Raw genomic sequence first — 17,528 nt, 5'->3', positions numbered from 1 at the left:
TCCACCTCAGTTTTTTTATGTGTGAAATGGGATCTTAATAACTATTTAATAGGAGAATTATAAGATCACATCAGATATGTCAAAGTGCTTTATGCTTAAAGCAATATATGCCACTACAATATTGAAAACTCGTTTTTATACCTCCTTTGCTTTTTAACCTAGAAAGTGCCCTGACCAGCCAGAATGACCAGGTTATACATTTTAAAACCATTGTTAGACTTTAGTGGTGGTGATACGGTAGTAGTGATAGCAAGACAGACAGAAAGAGGAGTTGGGGGGTGAGGGTGTTCATGCCCTTGTGCTGAGTTTTCTTCACATTCCTAGAAGGTCTATGAAAGCTGTTCACATGGGAAGAGACACAAATCAGGGGGATCTACCAGGTATAAGGGAATCCACATTTATCTCACTGACAAAATAACAGTCCATCCCATTCATTTTATCACTTTTTAAAGAATAATAACCATTGTATTGCTAATGGTTTCAAAGACTTGTGAAGGTGTTTTGACTTCATCATACTTGTTAAGATTTTTTGAAAGTTGCCATGTGGCACAACAGACTAAGGATCTGGAGTTGCTGCAGCTGTGGTGCAGGCCACAACTTCGACTTGCGTTCGATTCCTAACCCAGGAACTTCCACATGCCACAAGTACAGACTCTCCCCCCACAAAAAAAAAAAAAGGTTTTTTTAAGTTAGCTTTTAAGATAATAATTTATCTTAAGATGGGTCTGTTTAAGAGATGAAGTAAATTCTGATCTGGAAGCAAGAATGACCTACATCAGATGCTTTTTTCCAGTTCCACTCCAGTGGAGCCCTTAGGCTGGATTTCACCCAAAAAAAAAAAAAAAGCAAACAAACAAAAAAAAGCAAGAGGCAGGGATATGTGTGGACTCAGTGAGGGTGGAGAAAGGAAAGCTGATAGTGACTCACTCCAGTTGTTAGAAGGAGAGGATTATGCTTCCACCCCCATAAGCCTGAGGCAGATCTTGACAAGAAAGCAGTTTGAAAGAGTGTCCCACCCTAGAAAAGAAGCTAAATTCATTGTTAACCTCTAGACTGCATAGTTAAAATCTAAGAGCAGCAAGTGCACCATACACTCAAAGGCCTTAAAAATGCACAGTCTTTTGGTGAGCAATTTCAACTTTAGAATCCTATCCATAGGAAGTAATTAAGCACACATACAAAGACTGAGCTACTAGGCAGATCATCCAAGCTATGTTCATCACATAGAAATAGTAAAGGCAACCTAAGTAGCCAACAATAAGATTTTTAGTTAAATAAATACATCCATTTAATATATATATATATATTTTTATGCCTCTTCTAGGGCTGCTCCTGCAGCATATGGAGGTTCCCAGGCTAGGGGTCCAATCGGAGCTGCAGCGGCCAGCCTGTGCCAGAGACACAGCAATGCAGGATCCAAGCCACTGCAACCTCATGGTTCCCATTTAATATTTATATTTATATTTATAATATTTATATTTAAAGTGAAATTATAGGGAGTTCCCTTCATGGCTCAGTGGTTAACAAACCTGACTAGGATCCACGAGGATATGGGTACAGTCCCTGGCCTCACTCAGAATCCGGCGTTACCGTGAGCTGCAGTGTAGATCGCAGACACGGCTCAGATCCCACATTGCTGTGGCTGTGGTGTAGGCCGGCAGCTGTAGCTGAAATTCGACTCCTAGCCTGGGAACTTCCAAAATGCTGCTGATGCGGCCCTAAAAAAGTAAAATAAATAAATAAATAAAAAATAAATAAATAAAATTATAAATAAATATTATTCCTGTGATAAGCTGTCTAAAATTTATTAAGGACAAATGCAGGTGACCAGTCAACCAATTGATTACATTTTGTAAAATAAATGTGTGATTGTAACTGTGGTTTTGAAAGCCCTTCAAGGGCTACTGACACAAGGTGGTAGACTGAGCATATGCATTTAATCTCTTCTTGCACTCCAATTCCCACCATAATGATTTTAAAATCAGACACATTCTCAAAGAACACAATTTATAAAAGTGCATTTAGGAAGGCCCCCTGATTTTACTCCCAACCCAATTCTGAATCTAGCCTATATCTCTTGAAGTGGAAAAGCTGAAGAGTGAGACAAGAGCATGGGAAAAGATTTGTACTTTTTATTTTATACTTTCTGTACTATTTGAATTTTTAATTAGCATGAGTATATTTTTGTAACTTTAAACGTTGTTGAAGGATAGGCACAAATGTATTAATACGGTAGCACCACACCATTTTGCATTTAGTTTCACAAGGATTAACCTAAACTTGGTAAGGGTAGAAGGCAAAAGAGAAAGAATAAAGCAAGGAGAGAAAGGGAAGAAAGAGAGGAGGAGGCGAGCTAGAGAGAACGTTTTAAATGGTGTCATGATTTCAGCCTGACCTGCCTTTCAGTTAGTTTTCAACTTACGCCAAAGTTAATCTGAAAGAGGTGCTGTAAATTAGATCCATTTCTGGTCCTGTGCACATTTTATATCTATAGTATCTGGTCATGTAGAGTTTAATTCCAGTATTAACAGACCCTTTTATTTTCATGTGTTTGTTTAGACTTGAATAACATTACTTACAAATGCAGCTACTTCATTAAAGAGCTCAATTGAGAAAGCAACGTTCTATTCTGACACTGATTGATTTAAGGTATTTTCAAGGGTAATTCTGCCTGCAAAATTGAGCAATCAGGGTTGGGCTGTCCCCAAAGAACAGCTTCGAAATCCGAAAGGAAAATGAAGCATTTCTCTCAGAGTCCTGTAGAATAACCAAATCCTTTGGATACCTAAAAGGTAGAGAGAATAAGAAGCAGCTGTGGGCTAGCCCTGCCCTTTTGTGGAAATATGTCCAAACTGATAGCCTGACCAGGTTGCAGTTAATGGTTCTGATCTGGGGAAAGTGAGACTTTGGAAGACTGCAGGTTCTCTGTGGAGGATATCGACTTGAATAGATACCTAATTACAAGTTAAAGATCCAGCTTTAATACCTTATTATGTGATGCAGAACAATTTATTTAATCTCCTAGACTCCTTTATTTTAATAGATTTAAAATAGAAATCATACTCTTTGTTCAATCTGCAAATTGAGAGGTGCCCTATGGGTGTACAGTGCTGGGTCCTAAGGTGTAAGAATAAGCTTTAAAATGTTTTTTAAGAAAAAAAGGATAAAATACACCCTAACCACAGCAGAGTTGTTCTTTTAATGTGGGAAGTGACAGACAAGAGTTCCTGATGGGCCCAGTGGGAAGCCTGGAAACATCTTTATGTTCCCCTTTAGCATTTTGTAATTTGTTTTCTTGCTAAGTTAATACTTGGCAACAAGAATTGCATTTTTCTTACATGGACTCCATCTCTAAGAAAACACACACCTGGAAGCTGTCAACAACAATATGCTTGCCAAGTTAGATGAGCCCACTGATGGGGTTGGCATGGATCAGCCTTAATCCCTTCTCAGGGCACTGAAGCAAAGGACACAAGAGAGTACCTGTCAGTTTTCAGGTGAATCCCATTGTGCCTGTCTCCCCTGCCCAAAGACCCACACCACAGCCTCCTCTCTTGTCATCTGACCGTCAGGGCTGCTGAGGCGCTTTATAGATGGTGAAGATATATTTTTTGCCCTTCTTTTTAATTCCTCCTTCTTACTTCTGAGATAGGGACTGAATGGAGGGTACCTACCAAATTGACTTGGAGATCGTGAGATGATGTGCTTAGATTATGGAGGCTGGCTTCAGTGGGGAAGAAATTGTACTCTAACCTACCAGTCTAACCGTGGTATCCAATTTTAAGCTTTACACATCTAAAACCAGAACAGTTATGAAAATACCTACCTTCTTGTGAGAGCAACATCGAATGAGGCAATGGATATAATAAAAGCACTTTGCCAACTATAAACTAAACAGATAAAGCGTGTTAATCATCATTGTAGTGATTCTTTTCAAAGGGAAATAGCCAAGAACTTGAACAAGTGGAAAAGTCAGTGCATTTCCCACCTCCTGTTTCTCCATGGCCCAACACTCACTGCCTTCTATCAGACCCAAATAACCCTCTCCCTTTTCCTTTTCCAGATTTCCTCACACCCTCCAGCACCAGCGGAAACTTCTCAGCTAGCTGTTGATCTCAATATCAGATTCTAGAAATTCACAATAAGGCATAAGTGAGGATTAATTCTTCAGGAATACATTTACATTTTTAAAGAGTTTGTAGAGTTCCCTTGTGGTGCAGCAAGTTAAGTATCTGAGGTTGTCACTGCAGCAGCTTGGGTCCCTGCCCAGGAACCTCCAAGTGCCACGCATACAGCCAAAAAACAAAACAAAACAAAACAAAAAACAAGAACGAGTTTGTAATCAAAAAATTTTGTATTGATGAAATGATCTGTAGAGAAAAAAGAAAAATACGATTTTTTTTTTTTTTGTCTTAGGGCTGGACCTATGGCATGTGGAGGTTCCCAGGCTAGGGGTTGAACTGGAGCTGTAGCCACTGGCCTACACCACAGCCACAGCAATGCCAGATCCGAGACAAGCCTGTGACCTACACCACAGCTCACGGCAACACTGGATCCTTAACTCCCTGAGCGAGGCCAGGGATCAAACCTGTATCCTCATGGATGCTAGTCAGATTCGTTTCCACTGAGCCACGACAGGAACTCTGAAAATTGATTTTTTAATGTAGGTTAGATTTATTTTTTCAGATTGTAAATTAATACATGCGGTGGTTGGCAGAAATGTATTCATATTTTCACCAAAAAATGTACAAAAATATTCATAGGCACACTTTTTGTAATAACCCCAAACCGGAAAAAATCTGAATGCCCATTAACAATAGAATTAATACGTTATAATCTATTCATGTAATGGAATAGTACACAATAGTGAAAATGAAGTAACTGAAAAACTTTATGTGGCAACATGTACAAATCTCATGAACATGGTGATGAGTAAAAGAAGCCAGGCACATATGGGTACACACCATGTGATTCCATTTATATAAAGTTATACATCAGACAAAATGAACTTCTTGGTTTCTTGTTTTTTGTTTTTTTGCTGTTTAGGGCCATACCCACGGCATATGGAAGTTCCCAGGCTACAGGTCAAATCGAAGCTATAGCTGCCAGCCTACAGCAATGCAGGATCCCACTGAGTGAGGTCAGGGATTGAACTTGCATCCTCATGGATCCTAGTTGGATTCCTTTACCGCTGAGCCATGAAGGGAACTCCCCAAAATGAACTGATGTTAGAAGTCAGGATAGTGTTTTGGTGGGGAAGGAGTAGTGACTGGTAGAGAGACACTAGGGCAATTTCTGGAGTGTTAATAAGGTTCTATTCCTTAATCTAAAAACTGATTACATAGGTGTGTTGATTTTTGAGGAAATTTGTGGAGCTATAAACTTATGTATGCATGTATACATACTTAGTATAAACATGCATATTTTAATTTGGTTCGCACGTATAACGTACTTAAAAGTTTCCTAAAAAGTTGGCAACACATGTTTACTGTAGAAAATCCAGAATATAGGAAATATACAGTATTAAAGTGTAGTTTTCAAAAAACGTAAAATGACTCATAAATATCAAATCGAACACACATTAAATTTTTTACTTAGTTAATGAGGAAACCAGTAACATGTTCTAGGCAGGTCAAATGGATTTGATTTACAGAGATTTATATTATCTATAAGACAAAATTCATTTGCATTGCATTAATAGGAATTATTTATATAGCTTGGAAGGAAAACATTTGCATTACTACCAATTTTCTGCCTGTTAACTCTCTCTCTACTGAGTTGTAAGATATTCTAGTCAAAGGCAATGAAAGCAGAAATAACCAGAATAGATGAGCTAAACTTCACCCACTAAATTTCAGAGATTTTCTCACAGTAGGGTAAAAGCAAAACAAACCTGTAATCCTTCTATTCAGGAATAACCTATATATACAAATTTTGTGCCATATTTTTAATATCATGAGAAGTATCTTAAATTTGTAGCAAAACTTACTTAACTGCTTCTATAATGAGTATAGGTTTTCCCTTTATTGCAGAAAACATTTGTTCACATTCCTAATTATTTCCTTAGCATACTTTCTTCGAAGGAAAAGTACAAGATCAAAACATTTTAGGACTCTTGATACATACTGCCAAATATTAGAGGAATACTTTGAAACTCTTAGCTGGGTTTGAGAAAGGCAGAAAGAAAAAACTTTTCTAGGCTACCTGCCCGTAGACTCCAGGAGTGAAATGTACATTTACAGTCTTGCAACTACTCACTATCTGCCTTCTTTTTCTTTGCTTTCAGACTTCACCAGGATTGAGCAAAAACTTAGTCATTAACTGAGGAAGAAGTGTGGGTTGGCACAGCAAACCACAAAAATCTCCAGTTCAAACACAAATCCAAGATTACAAGAGTTCTCCCTACACTGATGTCTTCATCTGTATTAGGTTATAAATCCCTTGCAGGATTTTCCAGAACTCAAACCCCACTTCCTCCATATGACTTCTTATGTTCACATGTATTTTCCGATCTGTTTTGCCAGTCAGGATTTAAAATATTTTCTAAGCTACATGTATCTAACCATGAGACCTAAATTATCAGTTATTTAATAGTGTTTATCATTTGCCTTCTAAGTGATGTGCTGGTCCTGGGGTAAGTGGTAAGCAAAACAGTATGAGTTGAAAAAGTATGGTTACCATGTAATAAATAAAACGTAACAATATACATGGAATGAGCATCATGCTTTTTTTTTTTTTTTTTTTACCTTTTGCCTTTTCTAGGGCCACTCCTGAGCCATATGGAGGTTCCCAGGCTAGGGGTCAAATCAGAGCTATAGCCGCCGGCCTATGCCACAGCCACAGCAAAGCAGGATCCAAGTCTCGTCTGCGACCTACTCCACAGCTCAAGGCAACACTGGATCCTTAACCCACTGAGCAAAGCCAGGGATTGAACCCACAACCTCATGGTTCTTAGTCGGATTCGTTAACCACTGAGCCACAACGGGAACTCTGCATCATGCATTTTAATGTCAGGCTCCTTATTGTTTTGTTGTATTTATTGACTGTTCCTGGTAGGTAGGTCTTCTCTTTTCAACTAGATAAGATGCTCCTTGAAAATAGAGGCTATGTCTTCACTTTTCTTGCATCTTCCAAAGTATTGTGCACTTAATAGACACCCAGTAGAGAGCAGCCAAATTGAAAACATTAGTGCTTCATGTCTGCATGGACCAAGCAAACTTCCCCTTCTGGCTCCTCAATTACTCTTAGAATCTCTGTGGGAATTAAGTAACAAATGACTGGGAAACATGAAGTAATTTATTACATAAGTGATCATTTTACATTTTATATCTTCACCAATAGGTGGCACCATCATTTTTTGAGATTATATTTCATATAATTTATATATATGTAAAATACATATTATATATGTATGTATGTATTTTATAGCCCCCAATTTTAAGTATGAGTTTGTTCGATAAATATTTATTGGTCATCTTCTATGTGAAGCTTTCCATTTGGCCACCAATAACAGTGAAAAATAAAAACACTATATCTATGTTTCAGCATACTTTCTTTTCTAGCATATCCTAAAAAACATTCCACGGATTTCATCCTTGTTTCACAAACAACATCTAAATCTGGGGTAATGACTAAAAAACAACAGTGTTTTGTGTATGTGTGTGTTTCCAATTTAAACTAATATCTTATTTCAAAAGGAGAGGAATGCAAATTTAAATAAAATGCAAACCAGAAAAGTGTGGATTGGGTAGAGGTGGTCAATCTGCAGAATTCTGGCTTTTTAATTAACACAATTTACCACTTCCCAGTGAAAGGAATTTCTTTCTTTTTGGAAGATAAGAGAAGTGTGATCCAGGCATAACAGAACTATTTCTAAAGCTTCCAAGGCCGCACAGCCCCATCTGGAGATAATAAAAGGTCCCATTCCTCTGTGTTTATTTCAAAAGATTCATTCTCTGGAATGACCCGAGGTTGCAAACTGTGGAGTATTTGCCAACTAAAGAGGGCTGCTGCCTGAATGCTACAAGTCACTGGTCCCCAGGAGAACTCTTCTAAGGTCTCCTTAGAGTAGAAAGAAGCACCTTCTGCCCTTTCCAATAGCATTCCTTTCTCCACAGACTGAGGGATGAAAAGAAGCAAAAAAGAGAGAAACAGGGACGGGAGCAGTGGGGAAATGAACCTGCAGTATTTGTATAAAACACCGTGTAACAGTGGCTACCTGTCGATGAGAGAAAGGGAACATCTGACAAGATCTGTGCTTCTTTTTACTGAGCATCTTTAAAGGGCAATAGATGACATTAGGTACTTTGGGAGAAGGGAGATGGGGCATACAAGGATTTTTGCCATCCAGGAGCTCCTAGTCTAGTAAAACACAATAGTGTCTTGTGTGGTAGTGGCTAGAAGTGTAAGAACTAGATTCTCTTCATTTGAGCACTGACTCCACCACTTAGGCATTCTTGGGTAAGTTATTTAGGTTAAATGCTTCAGTTTCCTAACCTGCAAAATAGGGATAATGGGAGCTACTTCATGGAGACAATAGGAGGATAAAATGAAATAATTCATTACATTTTTAATAAAGGACTCCACTGCTATTAATACAAATAACTTTAATACATAGAGGAAATGTTCAGCTTCATAAAAGAGGTCTATGTTAAAGAGCCATGAAAACTCAAGAGACTGGAGCAGTAACTTCTTAGGAGGATAGGACAGAGCAAAGCATTCATTGATGGCATTAAAAAACTCCTAAATGGATCACTTGTATTAAGCCACCACTCAGGACTTAATACCTAAACTAATTGCAGTTTCAGCCTTCCCAATGTCATTTTAACTAATTAATCTGGAATTTTCTGGTCATCACTAGTGAGGTAGTCCACATGATGGACCCCTTCTGTCCTCCATAGAAAGATGAAATAATTTGCTCTTTCCTTGTCCTGCCCCCTTCCGCCTGAAAAATCTTCTGTTTTGTACAGCTCTTTTCTATCTGCTGTATGGAATACTACCCAATTCATGGATCATTGAATAAAACCAACAAGATCTACAAAATTTACTCCGTTGAATTTTTTTTTATAATAGATTTGGTGGCAGTCATGGGATCTGAAGTGAAATTCTGATGGCTTCAGGGACAACAAGAAACACAGGCATCGTACTCCACAAACTCTTTGAGTTCTCTGTCTTCCTTGTCATTTCCAAAGGCCATGGGTAAGTTCCTCCGGTTCTGAGTTTCTCTCCCTTTGCATGGAGCTCCTGATTTAATTTGCTTTGCAGTCCAGAACAGATCAGTTTGAGCTGGCAGACTGTTCCTCCCAGAATCCAGGCTCCTAGCTAGCCAATTGGTTCAGTTTTCAACTCTCCATTTGATAGGAAACTTCAGCCCTTAGTTCTGTCCCTAGAATCCAGACCAGGAGCTGCTGGCAGTTTAGTCTGCAATTCCCCTTTGCTTGGAATCCTTCCCACTCAGAATACACACTGGGAACTGTTGTGGCAGCTGCAGTTCCCCATTTGTTTGGAATCAGTTTGTTGTCCCCATTCCTTGGGGTCTCCTGTTTCATTCCTTCCCTGACCCCCAGTTCTACATTGGGAATGCACAATGCCTTCTATTGGTGAGTCTACAGTAACATTTCTTTGCTTACTGCTGACATGTTAAAGTGTACATATTTGTTTTGTTTTGTGTGAAAGGCTACTGCTGACAAGGATCTCTCAGAAGCCAAAGAGCCTCGAAATTTAGTGGGCATGGATCAAACACTTAAAATCTGTTAGAGCACTTGCCACCTAACTCTAAAGTGTTATGATAATTTGTCCACAGAATGGGTGGACTGACACTGGGTCACCAGCCAACCTCAAGAAAATTTTAGTGCCATGAAAAATATTGTAAAATATCACACAATTCCCAACCAGGCAGCACATCCTCTTTAAGAATTAGTTTGACTCCAAAAGCTTAGCTAAATGAATACATCAATAAATAATGAAATAGGAGTTCCTGTCGTGGCTCAGTGGTTAACGAATTGGACTAGGAACCATGAGGTTGTGGGTTCGATCCCTGGCCTTGCTCAGCGGGTTAAGGATCCGGTGTTGCTGTGGCTGTGGTGTAGGCCGGCAGCTACAGCTCCAGTTCGACCCCTAGCCTGGGAACCTCCATATGCCATGGGTGAGGCCCTAGAAAAAGACAAAAAGACATAAATAAATAATAATAATAATAATAATAATTTTAAAATAAATAAATAATGATAAACGCTCTTAAATTTTAAAGAGTTAAGTGTGCCACCTTCCAGCATACTTGTTTATTTTATGTCTAAGAACTATGACCCAGAAACTGTAGATATTTTTAAAAATGGCAAAATCTTACTAAAAACAAGCTAAGATTATAGTGGTCACTCTGGAGAATGTTCGAATGTTCCAATTAGACAAGATCATTCATTTAAGAAGTGTGCTTGAAAGCCAGTTTTCCCAAAGTAAACAAACAGAATGGGATACCTATTTTAATTGGTATGCAGAAGCCTCCACAAGGCTTCATGATTCCAGAATGACTTCACTGAAAGATTTATTGCAAAAGGTTAATGAAAAATTAAGGACACAAGATGTACCTAAAGTAAAAGACAGTAAGACTTATATGGCTCTGCTGCTCCTCTCCATCCTCCTTCACCCAAATGCTCATGTTCACTAATTCTTTCTCTGAACTGCCTTTCCATTCTGAAGAGTCTGTTAAATAGTCTAAAACAAAACCACCCATGGTTATACAGGCAAGTATCTTTCACTCCTTGGTCAAAAAAAAAAAAACTTCAAAAGTTTTTGAAGAATTTAGTCATTATCAGGACCTATGATTCTGGTCTGACAGATCTTTATCAGCTTGTGCACATGCTGGTAGGGTCTGGTGAAGCACAGAAATGAAGGCACCAAAAAGCAAAACTCTGAGGAGTTTTGCTCCTCAGAGCAAGATTCTCAATCTTCAACATGGTCCGCTGGGACCGGAAGAATCTCTCAAAAGAGAAACTGATCTTTGAAGAGCTATTCCTAGGGTTGTCCTTGGTCTATTATTCAAGTATGCAAACAAAAGAAAGATGTCTGTGGCAGACTTCAAAGCTCATTTGGGCTCTCTTCCTAAAGTTTTCTGAGTTTCATGCAATAGATGAGGTCACTCAACCTGCTCTAGCCACCCTATTTGTAAATGGATTATGTCCTTGGGTTAGTGGATTGATAAAAAGACTCTCACCACCACCACCAAGAAGAAAGATAGAAGAGAGAGAGGAAGCTACCTATTTGACTGAACTCTTGACCATTGCTGAACATTTTCAGAGGACTTTGGAACAAGATTGTAAACAAAATCCATCAAGCTACTGGCTTTAATGTTTTAACAGCTCCAAGGCCAGTCACCTAAAATAATGCCTGGGCATCCCTATGTTGTACTCTTCTAGGGTTCCATCATTAAAATGCTGGCTCGGGAGTTCCTGTTGTGGCTCAGTGGAAATGAATCCAACTAGTATCCATGAGGATTCGGGTTTGATCCCTGGTCCCGCTCAGTGGGTTAAGGATCTGGCATTGCTGTGAGCTGTGGTGTAGGTCACAGATATGGCTCAGATCCCGCATTGCTGTGGCTATGGCATAGGTTTGCAGCTCTAGCTCCAATTTGACCCCTAGCCTGGAACTTTCCATATGCCCTGTGTGTGGCACCAAGAACCGATGGGGGGGGGGAGAATTTTTAAAAAGCTGACTCAGGGGTTTTTGTCTCATTTGTAATCAATTGGGACACTGGAAAAGAGAATGTCCTCAGGGGGAGAGAGTGGGGTGGACTGGGAATCTGGGGTTAATAGATGCAAACTATTGCATTTGGAGTGGATAAGCAATGAGATCCTGCTGTATAGCACAGGGAACTATATCTAGTCACTTGTGATGGAACATGATGGAGAATAATGTGAGAAAAAGAATGTGTATATTTGAGTGTGTGTGAGGCTGGGTCACGTCGCAGTACAGTAGAAATTGACAGAACACTGTAAATCAACTATAATGAAAAAAATAAAAATCATAAAATAAAAAAATTTTTAAAAAGAATGTCCTCAAAAAGCTTCTGCATAATTTTCAACAGATTTGTAGATATGAGTGCCCTCATATCAACCCTCAAAGGAGGGGCCTGTTTGATGAGGCTCTGAGGGATTTTCTGGTAAACTGTTATGTTATTCCCTTAAACAGCCAAAGGAAACTAAAATTAAAATTAATGGAAAACTTTGCCAAATTCTGATAGATCCTGGGGCTACACTCTCCACTTTAAACCTCTCTCAGAGCCTACAGATGTGATCCTGGAAAAACTGGCAAAAGCCAGCTAAGGGTGAGAATTCTTACCAGAATCATTTCTCCCAGATCTCTGTCTCTAGTTCCCAGTAAAGAGAGAAAAATAAAATGTCTTTTTCACCTCCACTAAACTAAAATGAAACTGTTTACACAGAGAAAAAGAAAAACCATCTGGGGGTTCCCATTGAGGCTCAGTAGTAATGAATCTCACTATTATCCATGAGGACAAGGGTTCAATCACTGGCCTCACTCAGTGGGTTAAGGATCCAGCATTGCTGTGAGCTGTGGTGTAGGTGGCAGATGTGGCTTGGGTCCCCCGTTGCTATGGCTGTGACATAGGCCAGCAGCTGTGGCTCCGATTCAGCTCCTAGCCTGGGAACTTCCATATGTCATGGGTGTGACCCTAATAAAGCAAAAAAAGAAAGAAAGACCGTCTAAGGAGTTCCCTTGTGGCACAGCAGGTTAAGGATCTGGCATCACTGCTATGTGCTGTAATTACTGCTGTGGAATGGGTTTGATCCCTGGTCTGTGAACCTCCACATGCCACTGGCGTGGCCAAAAAGAAAAAAGAAAAAAAAAAAAGGAAAACCTTCTAAAGATGGGTGGAGCAACGTATGATGTCATTTTACGTTGCAACCCCATTCCTTGAGGAATTAAAGGCAACTATCTTTTTCTTATGAATCTATAAAACCAGAAATGCTCCAAGAACTCTTATTTAGGTCATCTCTTTAACATATCAACTTCCTGGAGGTAATTCTCCCTAGAACAAAATAAGTGGAGGGAGAGGAGTTCCCACTGTGGTGCAGCAGGTTAAAGATCTGGCATTGTCTCTCCAGTGGCTTGAGTTGCTGCTGAGGCACGGGTTTGATCCCCATCCTGGTGCAGTGGGTTAAGGGTCCATGTTGCTGCAGCTTGGATTTGATTCCCTAGCCCGGAAATTTCCATATGCTGCAAATGCAGCCCAAAAAAAAGAAAAGAAAAATGGAGGAAGAGGTCATTTAAAACTTACGCGAATGAAAAATCTCTTATATGTCTTCTCTACAAACATTAGTAAAAAACTCTAGCCATCTGATCACGTAACTTTATTTCATCCATCAGAAAACATTGATCCAACTTATAATTAGAGAGTTTTGTATGATTGTACCTGATTCATGGCAGTTATTTTATTTTTATTTTTATTTTATTTATTTTATTTTTAACCTGTGGCACATGGAAGTTTCTGGGGTAGAGGTCAAATCAGAGCTTCAGCTCCTTGCCTACACCATAGCCATAGCAACACCAGATCTGAGCTGCATCCTTGACATATGCTGCAGCTTGCAGGAGTGCAGGATCCTTAACCTGCTGAGCAAGGCCAGGGATTGAACTTGCATCCTCATTGACACTATGTCAGGTTCTTAACCCCCGAGCCTAAATGGGAACTCCTCATGGAAGTAATTTTAAAATGAAAGCTATACGATCTCTGACTTCATCTATCTATATATTTGTGTGTAAGTGTGTATGTGTAATAGAGGTATAGTATTTTCTAACCTTTGATGGTATTACCAAAATTAACTTGTAAAAACAGTATTCATTTGGGTTGAAGAGAATTCACTTATATGGGAGTTCCCATCATGGCTCAGTGGTTAATTAACCCCACTAGTAGCCATGATGATGCAGGTTAGATCCCTGGCCTTGCTCAATGGGTTAAGGATCTAGCATTACCGTGAGCTGCGGTGTAGGTGGCAGACGCAGCTCGGATCCTTCGCTGCTGTGGTATAGGCCAGCATCTACAGTTCCGATTCAACACCTAGCCCGGGAACCTCCATATGCTGCAGGTGCAGCCCTAAAAAGACCAAAAAAAAAAAAAAAAAAAAAAAAATTCACTTGTATGAATTAAGGATTCCTGGAACTCTCAAAAGTGTGATGGAAACTAACCCAATGCTTTTCAAATTCATATGATCTGGGATAATCTTTGGTAAATAAAGGCAAATTTAAGCTTGTTTGATTAATTAAAATAGGTATGTCTTCAGAATTATCAGCATTAATACTGCAGACGTATTTTATTCTATTTGGATTTATTGGCCAAATAAATTCATGTAATCTCTGTTATACAATTTGTCAGCAAGAAAAATAGCTTGAGATGATGGCTGACTTTGTCTAATGTCTCATGAAATTTTTGTGAGTAGTCTAAACATAATTATTGAGAATAAGTGAATTTTAATAGATATAAACAGAATACAAGTTTTTAGGTGAACTTTTAAAATGTTTTCCCCCAGGAGTTCCTGCTATGGCGCAGTGGTTAGTGAACCCGACCCCAACTAGTATCCATAAGGAGGCAGGTTCAATCCCTGGCCTTGCTCAGTAGATCAGGGATCCAGCCTTGCCATGAGCTGTGGTATAGATCACAGATACAGCTTGGATCTTGTGTTGTTGTGGCTGTGGGCCTGGCCAGCAGCTGTAGCTCCAATTCAACCCCTAACCTGGGACTCTCCATGTGCACAGGTGCGGCCCTAAAAAGACTAAATAAATAAATAAAAATGGTTTCCCCAAATCTTTTTGGCAAACTGAAATCTTAAAGTTGTGCTAAATTAAATGAAATGATGATAGTCATTATTTAAATATCTAGATCATTTCCAAATGAGATAAAATACTGAAACCTTAATTACTGATCACAGGTTTATCTACTTTTTGTTTTCATTCCCAGAGGAACTAAAGACATCTAGGTTTATTAGTAAATATATTTCATGCTACACTGGAAAATTTACTATGAGAAAGTATATGTTTCTAGAAATTATAAAAAGTATTTATAAATTTGTCAGGGAAAGATCAAGATGGCAGAGGAGTAAGACGTGGCACTCACCTTCTCCCACAAACATATCGAAAAAAACCCATTTACATGTAAAACAGTTTGCACAGAACATCAACTGAATGCTGGCAGAAGACCTTAAACCTCCAAAAAGGGCAAGAAACCCTCCACATAACTGGATAGAACAAAAGGAAAAAAGAGAGAGAGAAAGGAATCAGGACGGGACTAGCATTCCTGAGAGGGAGCTGTGAAGGAGGAAAGGAAACCACACCCTGGGAAGCCACCTAACCTACAGGGAGATCAGCCAAGATGGAGGGACCTCAAAGTCGTGGAGAAAATCGCAGCAGCTGGACTGGAGAGGGCAAAGCAGAGTGAGAGCCTCACAGACCATCTGCACCACTGCCCTAAGACACCACAGCCTGAGATGCTCGGGCAGGAACTGGGTGCTGGGACTCGGGCTCCCGAGGTCAGTTCTGGGGAGAGGACTAGGAATGGCTGTGTGGATATAGCCTGAGGAGCTAGGGAGTGGTGCGCCACAGGCTGGGCTGGGAACCCTGGAGGAGGTCTGGGCCAGTAAGAGAAGCAAAGCGCTATTGTTGGGGAGGACATGGAGCAGACTGCCAGAGGAATATCTTTCCCTGCTCAGGCATGGACTCTTAGAGGGTAGGGCGCCTCTGGTGCAGGATACAGGTGGCGAGGAGCCACTTGCACAGGCTATGGGTGACAGGGCACTTCTTGTGCAGGCTGTGGATAGCCAGGTACCTCTTGTGTGGGCTAAGGGCAATGGGGGGGGGGGGAATAAGTGCAACTCAGCACCTCCTGCATAGTGTACAGGTGGCAAGGACAAACCACCACAATCATCTCAGACACCAGAGGTGGGCATGGCCCACCACCACTAAGGGTCTGTGAACAGGCACCTCTCGCAGCCCCAGGCACCTCAGAGGTCAGCATAGAAGAGGGCACTGCAACCGAACACCACCGTTATTGCTCTCAATCCCCTGGGAACGTGCCTACCCTGCTGTGCCACTGCCAAACAGTCCAGGCACCACCTACACCTGTCTGATCACTGTCACCTCCCAGGGCCCTGAAACTAGGAGCAGCCTGCATCGGTCCTTGCCACTGTCAAGGGTCCAGCAACCAGGCACTATCTACTAGCCCTGCCCATTGCCTCCATCTCCCTGGAAGCACACATAGCACCCTAAAAGTAAAAAGTAAGCTCTCACAAAATACCCAGGGGTGCTCACACATATAAATAGCCCTCCAAGACTATAGTAGTTGTTTTTCCTAAACTCACAGAATAAGAAAAATATAAGCAAAATGAAGAAGCCCAGTTAAAAGAACAGGAGTATTCACTTGAAGGAGCAAACAATGAAACAGACAGACCTCTGCATTCTAACAGACATAGAGTTCAAAAAGGAGATAGTGAAAACACTGAAGGGATTAAGAGCAAGTATGAAGGAATTAAGAACGGATATAAACAGTAATTCAGATTACTTTGGAAAGGAACTCAAAAATATAAGGAGGAGCCAAGAATAATTAGAAAATTCATTTGCAGAGACACAAGCTGAGTTAAGGGCAGTGAAGAGCAGAATGAATAATGCAGAGGAGCGAATTAGTGACTTGGTAGATAAAATAGTGGATATCACCCAATTGAGACAGCAAACAGAAAACCAAATGAAAAAACTCGAAAGCAATATAAGAGATCTGTGGGATAATATAAAGCAGGCCAATCTATGCATAATAGGGATTCCAGAAGGAGTGGAAAAAAGAAAAGGGGATTAAAAATATATTCAGGGGAGTTCCCGTCGTGGCGCAGTGGTTAATGAATCCGACTAGGAACCATGAGGTTGCGGGTTCGGTCCCTGGCCTTGCTCAGTGGGTTAACGATCCGGTTTTGCCGTGAGCTGTGGCGTAGGTTGCAGACGCGGCTCGGATCCCGCGTTGCTGTGGCTCTGGCGTAGGCCGGTGGCTACAGCTCCGATTCAACCCCTAGCCTGGGAACCTCCATATGCCGCGGGAGCAGCCCAAGAAATAGCAACAACAACAACAACAACAACAACAAAAAGACAAAAGACAAAAAAATATATATGTATATATTCAGGGGAGTTCCCGTTGTGGCTCAGTGGTTAACGAATCTGACTAGCATCCATGAGGACACAGGTTTGATCCCTGGCCTTGCTCAGTGGGTTAAGGATCCAGCATTGCCGTGAGCTGTGGTGTAGGTCACAGACTCATCTCCAGATTTGGCACTGCTATGTCTGTGGTGTAGGTCAGCAGCTACAGCTCCAATTTGACGCCTAGCCTGGGAACCTCCATATGCCATGGGTGCAGGCCTAAAAACCAAAAAAAAAAAAAAAAAAAGAAAAAAAGAAAATGTGTTTGAAGAAATAATGGCTGAAAACGTTCCAAATCTAAAGGAAACAGATATCAAGATACAGGAAGCACAGAAGACCCTAAACAATTT

At 40.4% G+C, this 17,528-nt stretch overlaps 1 protein-coding gene and 1 long non-coding RNA gene across 3 annotated transcripts in view; both read left to right on the top strand.

Annotated features, from left to right (window-relative positions):
• The window catches only part of LOC146396008 (uncharacterized), a 68,914-nt gene extending 59,716 nt beyond the window's left edge, over positions 1–9,198 (top strand). Inside the window, exon 3 of one of the 2 annotated variants that reach the window (XR_014829810.1) lies at positions 9,073–9,198. This is a non-coding gene — a long non-coding RNA (uncharacterized LOC146396008). Of the gene's footprint in view, positions 1–6,286; positions 6,472–9,072 lie in introns of those variants that run through there. The other variant, XR_014829809.1, reaches the window with a different exon arrangement.
• NFE2L2 (NFE2 like bZIP transcription factor 2) overlaps positions 9,094–17,528 on the top strand; it is a 102,995-nt gene continuing 94,560 nt past the window's right edge. Inside the window, exon 1 of the mRNA XM_084999957.1 lies at positions 9,094–9,198. The gene's annotated coding sequence lies outside the window, so the exon portion shown is untranslated. The remainder of the gene's footprint in view (positions 9,199–17,528) is intronic.

The sequence above is a fragment of the Sus scrofa genome, chromosome 15, assembly GCF_054392235.1.
Source record: "Sus scrofa isolate SSC_HxYL_T2T_F1_AM1 chromosome 15, Sscrofa_HxYL_maternal_Yorkshire_Landrace_v2.0, whole genome shotgun sequence".
Classification (NCBI taxonomy): domain Eukaryota; kingdom Metazoa; phylum Chordata; class Mammalia; order Artiodactyla; family Suidae; genus Sus; species Sus scrofa.
The sequence above is the reverse complement of the archived record's forward strand: the minus strand, read 5'-3'. Positions and strand labels throughout refer to the sequence as shown.